Consider the following 10,429-nt stretch of genomic DNA (forward strand, 5'->3'; position numbering starts at 1 on the left):
ATCGTGCAGATGTAATTCGTGCATTGCATTATCGTATTGGTCCAAAATCAGAGCCACGTGCATGCTTTAGGTACAGACGGACCCGCCTGTGTATTTCGGCTCATTATGTGTTCTCCTATCTAAAGGCGTATACATAAAAATGTGAGTTTATGTATAGAATATCGTTTAAGCTATTTGTTGGTGGCATCGGCAGGAGAGCAATGTGGAAACGCACGAATCCGACACTCCGCCTTTAATTTTGTCTCGCCACCAGGAGAGGAAGTATTTCATGAGACAACGCTCGCGCCCGTCGGAGGCTCGCCCCGTGGGATCAGGGACGGTCCTGCCAAACCGCTTTCCCAGGCCCGGGTCAGTCCCTCTCCGAGGGGTCTGGTTCCGAGCTGATAAGACAGAGCTAGACTCGCGCACCTTTCGCAGCTCCGTCGTTAGGCTGGGAGAGCAGACCCCATTAGTGCAGAAATTTTCCTGCACGACAGCAAAAGTGACTGCAAGCGAAATACCACTCCACGTTAAAGGCGACTGCCAAATACACTGTATAAAAGCAAACATAAACGAAGACGTTCTATACTAAAATACAGTTGTAGGGCATTGATCATTTAACTTTCACCGTGACACTGAGAGTGACATAATATGAGATATTATGAATTTATTTTAGGGCGCAAACGAAAGGAAGGGTTGTGAAATTACGACACCGCAAACACCACAGAATAACTCCTGCATGGTTTCATTTTTTATCATGCTTGGTAGAAGTAGCTATGCTATACCTGCATATCAGTTTTGACTTGATTTTGGAAACTGCGTTTAAAACCGTAATTTCCCTTTAAAACCGGCATACCCCCCCCCCCCCCCCCTGCCGTTTAACCCACCCCATCCCACTTCATCCCTGCCTTTCTTGTTCCTTCCCGGGGAATCCAGAACCATTCTCACTCTACCCACGTGCAATGAGGACTGGTATGCTCGCACACATTGTTCTCATAAAATGGGCCATTCTTTCGGCCATGACAGAACTATGAGCAGTATTCAAATGCACACAATCCATCGGATGCAGACTTATGTACCCACATCTCAGAATCAGATCTCACCTTATGTTGGCAATTGCCACGAGAACTTTAGAAACGTGGAGTTTACCCCAAGTGATGAACAATAATTTATTCCTACTTAAATTGCAAATTGTACTCCATTTTCAACTCTAACGAAGAACGAGCATGCACTATATAGGTTTAGAGTACATGGTTCTGACGCTGTGTTTGTTATTATTTCGTCAATAACATCCATCCCTCAAGCAATTCGACGTTCAATATACCATACATCACAGTGCTTTATCACAATTTTCACAGCATGACCAGGGAGGTAGATCTCCCTGGTACGACCAGGGAGGAGCTAGTAGGCCTATACCTCCTTGGTATGACCATGGATGGAATGGAATGACGACCTGTGGCGATAGAATGACGACCTGTTCCTGATGCTTCGACAACTATAATTGTTCTACACGGACAAAGAGGGCGATCAGCTCTTCCATGTGAGGTCACGTGGTCACAATACTGGCATCGCGCGAGTCGGCTCATGTTGTCCAAGATTATAGACAATAGGACTGGTGACCATCTTGTCATGCGGTTTCACATTATTATTACGATTATGAATTTGAGTGATAATGCGTGTTTATCATAACGTCTCTACCCATTTGGACACAATAGACATTAGACGTCATCTTGCCGTCAATCATTACACGTACATCCCAACGCAACTGAAGATGCAGAAGATGTATATTCCACGTATTGGTAAAATACTCCATTATGTTTCTCTCTCCACCTTACCGGAGCAAGGATCGTATTGCATAACAAATTGTTGCGGAAATTTGCTCTTTTTCCATGATATGCAGTGAGATTAACGCGTTTATGCTTCGGCTATTATGCTGTTTTGTACTCAACCGGATGCATCTCATCGTCAGATATTACTAGAACATTCCAATTACGTAATTTGAGAAGAATCTTTCCAGATGATGAATCTTCACATGTCGATTAGGAATGCAATTCGTGTTCCCTTAATAATGACTGTTGATTTCATCTACATGCTCATAAGACACAATGATCCCAAGGCATGACTATATAATAAACATCTTCTAAATTACTGCGTGATGAAATCTTTGTACCCGTGTCTGTCGGGTCTCGTGAGCTCCAGTCCTTCCTCTCACCTCCCTGTTCAATCTAATCGGCGAAGGGGAAAAGTTATAAGAATAAGTCCGCAGTGTAGACAGCCTTATCGAAGCGAATCCAGAGGAAGGCGTCGTCGGTCTGGAGATAAAGCCAACCTAAATATTACCCCTATTTCATCACTAGAGATAACTACTCGCCCCTCCCAGGTGGCCAGGTGGTCGCGGTCCTTGAGTGTCAATCCATCCATATACGACCATGGAGCTATGCGGAACAATCGTAATCAGTAAAGGTACTATGTACTCCTCGGTTGCAGCTCGCCTGTAGTACCTCCGTGGTACGACCAAGTTTCTCTCGTACCTCCTTGGTACGACCAAGGAGGTACTAAGTACTATCAAGGTACAAGAACAGTCGAAGAAAGCGAGCTAGCACCTCCTTAGCCTTTTTCCAAGGCCCTCTCGCTGTATGGTGGTAAGCAAATGGGGCTAACGAAGTGAGCCCAGCTGAGTTCATCGTGAGATGCCCTCTCGCGCTGCAGCTGGGCTCGCTTCGCTCGCCCGTTATAGCCATCATACAGCCAGAGGGCCTTGACAAAAGGCTTGCACCTCCTTGGAGGTACACGTACTGTAAGTACTAGTATACCGGTACAAAATGGCCTATAGCACATTACAGGGCGTCAGATAGAGTATTTGCACGATTACGATATTGTGTTTAAACTTGGAACAGTCTGAGGGCCAATAATAGTCTGAAAAGAAGGAGACATGTTTTTCGTAGCACAACAATGAAGATTTTGATCATAATCAGATGAAAAATAAGGAAGTTATGACATTTTGAGGATTCGCTATTTTTCAGAAAACAGTTTTTTTTGAGCATTCAGTCAATATGAATATTCATTCATTTGTTTATTTCCTTATAAATAATACAACATTTATTGCAAAAGTATAGCATTAACGATTGTGCACAAGGTGAACACACGAAGCAAATTCAAATATAACACACAATGGTATATAACAAAAATATAATTCACAGATGCAAGCACCACATTGAATACACGTACATGACGTAATTTACATAATCACACTTTTTTCTTTTTTCCCCTCTTTTTTGTGTGCGAGGGGGGGGGGGTCTCCAAGCGAGATGACACGATTCCGAATGAAAGATTTCAAACCTCATTCGGAGCGAAATCATGCGTCATCAGTTCGACAGCGAATAGGATTGTCTTGGCAGTTACCCGTGGTTATGGAAAGAGAGAGAGGGCGATTTTTCCCTTTCCTATTGTTCTTTATCATCATTATTGTTATTTCTCTTTAATTTTTTTTTTCTTAGTGGTCTGTCTGCACGAGACCATGGGCGATAGACAATAACGTACATGGTTTTTAGCCTCGCCTCCATGGAAAGAACAATGCTATTGCTGAGATAAGCAACGAGAACCATGCCATGCAGCAGCGCGAGCGTGTCAGCCTGAATGGCAGCTTTTCCCCGCCAATTCGGATGTGGCGCTAGGCAGATACAGCCGCTGGTACGGTAGTCATTAATTGAAAGTAATTCCTGCGTGGAAACTAGATCAAGCTTGTCTGGAAAGAGCTCCCAAATAGGCGCGAATCTTTCAACTTACTAAATTGAAATATTCCTTTTCGCGCGCTTGCGCCAACAAAGCTAATTATTTCAAGAAATGCCTGAGGAAAAAAAAAAAAACTTTGTGAGCTAAAGATGAAATAGATTGGAGATAAGACATGTCAGAACAAACAACTCACGGAATTATTATCATTATGCATTATTACCCATCACTGTGGCCGAACATCATTCAAAACGGGAGAAATGTATAGGCCTATAAATGCCGGCGCATGCTGAGCGCGTTGTTTCAAGATGACTGTATTGATGGAATAGAGGAAGAAAAAAGAATTATCATGATTACAGTATGAATCTCGTATTGAAAATACATGCATGCACATCACAGGTCTCGGCACCGATCAAAGAGGCACCTGTACTAGAATATTGATGTCTTGCACCTGGGTTCTGACGAGAGCCGAATATAGGCCTGCCCTATTTTTCCTACTCGCGTCAAGGGAGGCGAGATTCATCTCGCCTCCCTGCTCGAACCGACTCCGGAGAACGGCAGTGGTCAGAGGATACCGGATGATGTGACATTTTTGCAGGATGACCAAACCTGGGCGATTCCTCATAGGGGAAACAGATGCAGACGATTTCATAGAAGATGCGGAAAAACCACAGCCATATACCTCTCTTTAAAAAAGAATCGAGTGAAAATATTCACTCTTGAAGGAGTGAAAAACAAAAAAGAGTGAATTTAGAGTGAAATTGGAGTGAATTTTGAGTGAAAATGTCCATTTTCACTCTTTTTCGAGTGACCTCAGGGATCACTCCAAAATCTTCTAGTGATCCCTGAGGTCACTCCAAAACGAGTGAAAATTAACATTTTCACTCAAAATTCACTCTAAATTCAATCTTTTTTGTATTCACTCCTTCAAGAGTGAATATTTTCACTCGATTTTTTTTTTGAGAGTAAGATTCGTGGGCAATCTATAAAACTGATAACCCTCCCCCATTCGGCTGTTAAAACCAATAGCCAATCCAATCAGTTTCCAGCAAACATTATGCATACCAATGGAACGATGGTTGTTCCAAAGTTTGCCCGACATATAAGCAAACTGAAGAAAGTCCAAGAGTGTTTAATTGCGTTCATCTAGGAACAGGTCTGCTCTAAATATGAAAACCTTGCCCTTGGCGTCACGTCAACGTAACAACGACGCTCGTTCTGTATGTAATGGTATTCTCATTGTTTATACTAAAATGAACGCCTACAATCTCAGTGATACCATCTCGAAATGAAGAGCTAATATTAGAGTTTTGGAAAGCCATTAATATACATCAATTGGGCAGCACTCGATAAAAATTACATTGGCTGATTGTGTAATATGTCAAGATTATCATACCATCCATATTTCTGTTTATTGTAAATTACTGAGTTTGACAACGGTGTGGATTGTCAACTATTACAGTGTATTTCCCGTTCCCGCATTGCCCATAGAGCGAGAGAACAGAATCTCGGCACTAATTGTACAAATTTGATTATTCGATACTAAAAATATTGTGCACACGATATGATTATTTATATGCAAATTATTTTCAGAATGTAAAACCTTTTTTTGATCATCTCATTTCCTTCCTCCTAAAGATGGGAAGTTAGGCACTCATAAAGGATTTTACTATACATTAGAAAAAAAAATGTTTTTCAGCTTTGATTGTTGACCATTTGGGTATATCACGTTGTCACATATCGTCACATTCTGTTTACGGCTTAGTATCAACAAAAACATTAATGCAAAGTTACGGCAAATCTATTTGGACCCTTCGGTTATAACTGAAAGACGACTTGCCCACAGACCTGATCGAATCTAGACTGAAGAGAGAACAGATCAGAAAATATCCGCTTCCCGTCCAGATGAATTCCTTACTATACCGTTTGAAGAAGTGCAATTTGAAAACTTCAATCAAATCGCAGTGATCGCGTTCATCGTTTTACAGATCACTCGAACAGATCGGTATACTGCCAAGTACTATCATGATCTGGCTGGAAAAAGGAATTTGCAGGCACTGTATGATATCAGGCAATTCTTCCACAAACCTTCATTGATATACGCTTTGAAACGCAATACATTCGGATAGTTGATTGTAACCTTTGCCAATGAAGACGATGTTTTGAAGTCACATGCGTAAGCTGGTCTGCTCGTTAGAATTCTTCAATCTCCTCTATATCCCCCCTTTCTCTTCTCTTATTTCGCTTGTATAAATCAAATGTTTATAATAAAACAGACAACGCCAGTTCTTCATTGATCAGTGGTATATGCAAATAAATTTGTATAAAGTGTGGGTCTCTGCGGTCAAGCTGGAAAGCAAGGAAACGGGATGTAGCCACTTGACAATTCTGGTTCCAAACAGCCGTCATCCGCATCGACAAACTGCATTTTGAAGAGAAAAGCACCTCGATTTGATTATAACGCTCCACATTATTGAGTCTGTTAAAGCGATTTCTATCATGATTGTCTCATATGAAATATGCACGTTATGTGCAGCACCTAATTCCGTTTTAGTTTTAAAGGTAAATATTACACAGAATCCATTTCTGAATCACGTGCATTTCTATAGTAATCACTATTTTGTGGTGATGTAATCACGTTATCGCATTATGGTCTGTCCGAGAAACATTCATGAGCTAATCCACTTATAAGCAATCTCCGACTGCCATTTCAGGCTCCATCGAATCAAAAAGTTTGTATCCATTTATTTATTTATAATTATTTCTTTACTACTCAAGTTTCCTGGAAGTGCGATAATAGGAGTAACTGAAATAGCTGTGTGAATTAGTAAAACGTAATATTTATAATCATGCATAGTATTCAATGCTATCAAAACGTGATGCCAGAAAAATGTAAGAAATGTATATACTAATGACAATAGTGTTGTTAAATGAGATGATATACGCTTCCAATTCAATTCAATAATAATTGTGTTTATTTCCATCCAACAACAGGTAATATCAACCGTACAAGTATATAGGCCTGCATCGTTAGCAATTTACAAAATATAGAGTTTAATAAAAAAATATAAACGAGCAATTTTTGCAATGATGATTCAAAGTAAATGCATTCGATGGAAAAGAGTATAATGAAAAGCGAAATATAGTTGTAAAATGTGGATCACTTGTTAATTATATCGTTACACGAAACGAAACTGATATGAGAAAAGTTAATGGCAATAATAATTGCTATATATAAACATTATAAAACATAACAGAGTCAGCATCATGCCACAAACTTACACAGTACTATTTTTACTGCATGGCAATTCCGTGAATGACGAGTAATGTTTCCATGCAGGTTACGCGTATTGTCCAAGTCCATATACCCCTTGGGTTCTGATACGAGTGCATATTATAAAAGAACAACTTTTAAAGCTGCGAAATTTATAGGATTATAACTGCGTTTATCCCACACAAAAAAAAAGAATTACGATCCTAAACGCATTTGAGTCATTTCCAAACGCAACCATATTACGTTTAGAAATGTCGATTTGAAACGCCATTCAAAGGGCGCCATTCAAAGGACCTTGCATGATCGCATTTCTGGGAGTAGATTATACGCAATGCCGTTTTGAAACCCATTTGTATCTCAAGGTCAAATCCCAGCTGTTTCCGGTTGTGTTCTCTGCTCATTTTGTGTGCAAATGATGAGGCATGTTTGGTGGTACACAGATATGACCTTTACTTCCCGGGTCCACCAGCGCAAACCAGTTGCGCAGTGACAACACTCGAATCGCGATTTAACGCGGCAGGCAGGCAGGCAGGCCCGAGAATAATATTGCGTTTCAAACCACGTTCGCAAACACCGTTCCAAACGCGTTCTGAAACGCGATTCTCTCTCTCTCTCAGGTTAAAGATTAATGCAGCCCATGTGACCGTCACGTGCTCCCGAAATCGCGATAATTCTCGATTTACACATACACACACATACACACAAAGGGAGAAATAAAGTGTCGACCCTGTCCTCTTTGCAAATTGTGATATAATACAAAACGCCTTTTTATACAAAAGTTCACCTCAGTATGTGATAATGCGATGTGATCACTGTAATAGTCATTTATCGTTTCGTGCCATTTTGTAGTGATAACGTTTTCGCATGTTGAATCATTGCCGAGCTTAAGATCTGCGACGCGAACGGTAAGATGACGCTATTATTATATAATAAGAAACGGTGTTCTGCACGTGCGCGGTGAGACAGCTGTTTCCACATCGTATGCATGTCCAACACGGGAGGCTGCGTCGTCTCGGCGTTCGCGTCGCTGAGCGAGCTTAGTTATTGGTTACTTCAGTAGCTTTCGCGTTGCATTATAATATTATATCTAGAGCTCTAGTTCAGCGAGTAATGAGCAGGAGTTAATGAATGGTTGTGACTATAGAGCCTGTGATCGTGATCAACGAATAAGTGATCCTATACAACATTAGTGTCATATTACATACCAAATATGCCTATTATGTGTCCCTCGATAACAACCCCAACTTGAGGGCTTTTTACACTTGTGTTTTTTAACCCCGGACTTTCTCTGACCCAGGACTATCGTTAGTCCCGTACCAATTTTTTCAGCTTTTTACACTCGCCATTTAGTCCCGTACTATCTCTTGTCCGGGGCTAAGGAGAAAACTGACCTTTTTACACTCGTATTTCTTAGCCCCGGACTTTCCAAACCACATGAATATTCATGATTACGCTGTGTACTGTACACGTACACGCACGCACCGGCAGCACTTGATTACCTCGTTTCTGATTGGTCAGTGAGGGTCGGACTTCGTCTCCGTCACTTAGCCCAGGATTATTTTTATACACTCACTTGCTTGGCACCGCAATTGCGGTGCTAACCCCTGCTATTTTGCAGGGCCAGATAGTACCGTACTATCGGTGGGGCTAGCCCACTTTGGCAAAAACGAGTGTAAACAGAAAGTGGGCTAAGGATAGTCCCGTACCAACGGTGGGGCTAAGCCCCCCCCCCCCCCCCCCCCTAGCCCCACCGTTGGTCCGGGGCTAAGCAAAAATTTACAAGTGTAAAAAGCCCTAAAACGTTTTATGTCAGTGTAAATGTTATCTTAACAAAGCAAAGGCACAACGCTACACCACATCTCATGGTCAACATACAAAACTCCAATATGCTATGTATTGGTCAATTCTATACCACAACATCATAAACATCTTTAGGCTTGGCACATGCCAAACGCCCATCTGAACAGCATCACTCTTTCACCCATTATACGATCATTGATATTCAGCATCACATCCTTTGTCTCAACATTTTGCTGAAAATATCCTCTCATCATTATTTTCAAGACGATGATAAAAGAAACAAGAGTCTTCATGAGTGAAGGAGGTAAATGGAAAGAAGAATAATGAAGAAAGGCTCAATGCTATATTTCCAAGAAAATTGACATATAAAAGATAAGAATATCAAAGATTATTTTTCTTGTCCCTCAAAATGTATTTTTCTTGCTTGTGTTATTATATACAATATAAGTAGAAATGATTTAAGTTTGTATGCCAATTTTTGGAATCAATAAAACATATGAATAAAAAAAAAATGCTTGGTGCAAATCCAGTCAAATTGTTTGATATCAATGCGACATGCAAATCTATTATGTATAGATTTTGTTTATAGTTTTTGTTTACTTTGTTTATTTTCATTTCCATGGGGGTTATTATTAGACCTACAACGTGAATGATGCGAACGTCGATTAAAATCTATTGAAACAACAACAAACAAGCATAGTGATACAAGAAGGCACATGGTGGGCGTGAAGGTTATATCCTTACAAGCATAAGTTAAAGGGATGATGCAGTTTTGGTTGAGATGGGGCCTCAGGTTTCCGACATTTTTTATGATAATTCTTTGAGATAATGAGAAACCACTTGAGAAATATAATAATGAGAAATATGAAAGAGCTTTCAAAGTTTATTTGATGAAAATTGGTTTTGAAATGATGGCTGAGATGTCCAAACAAGAGCGATCCTAATAAAAGGTGTGACCCACCTTTTATTAAGATCGCTTTGTTTTAATTTATAGCTATTTCAACCATTTCAAAAACCGTTTTTCATCAAATAAACTTTGCATTCCTCTCAGAATTGTATGCTCTTTGACATTCTATTAAGTGGTTTCTAAATATCTCGCAAAAAGTTAAAAGCGAAATCTTCACCTCAACCAATACTATACCATCCCTTTAACCTATCACTTCGTTTCTTGACTGAATCAGCCAGTTATAAGGTTTCAAAGTAATTTGTTTTGCAGACTTTGATAATTATATATGTTGCGATCTATATATGGTCGGGTTTTGTGGTTTCAACAAAGTACGTCACTCGTGACGTTGCAACGTGGCACTTCAATCAACTCGCATGACCACAGGGGGACAAAATATGAATAAGACAGAAAGAGAGTGCATGCATGATTTTAAAAGAGCAAATCTGGCACAGCAGCATGTTGTCATTCGTCCCGTCATTGTTTCTGGGGGAAAAAGTTCCGTCCTTTAATTTCCTTTATGGTAAAACGAGAGTGCTGTAAGTAGTTTTTAGAAAGACAGTTCTGATTGCATTGAATAATGTAACTCCTGATTATAAAAAAAAAAAATCATCTGAACGTCCATCTGGCGTCGACTGCGTGATGGCAGTAATAACATATCCGTTTGAAAGGACAAGAAAAAAAAAAGGAAAAGTCAAATCATA

The sequence above is a fragment of the Diadema antillarum genome, unplaced genomic scaffold (assembly GCF_040938485.1).
Source record: "Diadema antillarum isolate AM-2024a unplaced genomic scaffold, OU_Dant_1.0 seq00000674_RagTag, whole genome shotgun sequence".
NCBI classification, from domain to species: Eukaryota; Metazoa; Echinodermata; class Echinoidea; order Diadematoida; family Diadematidae; genus Diadema; species Diadema antillarum.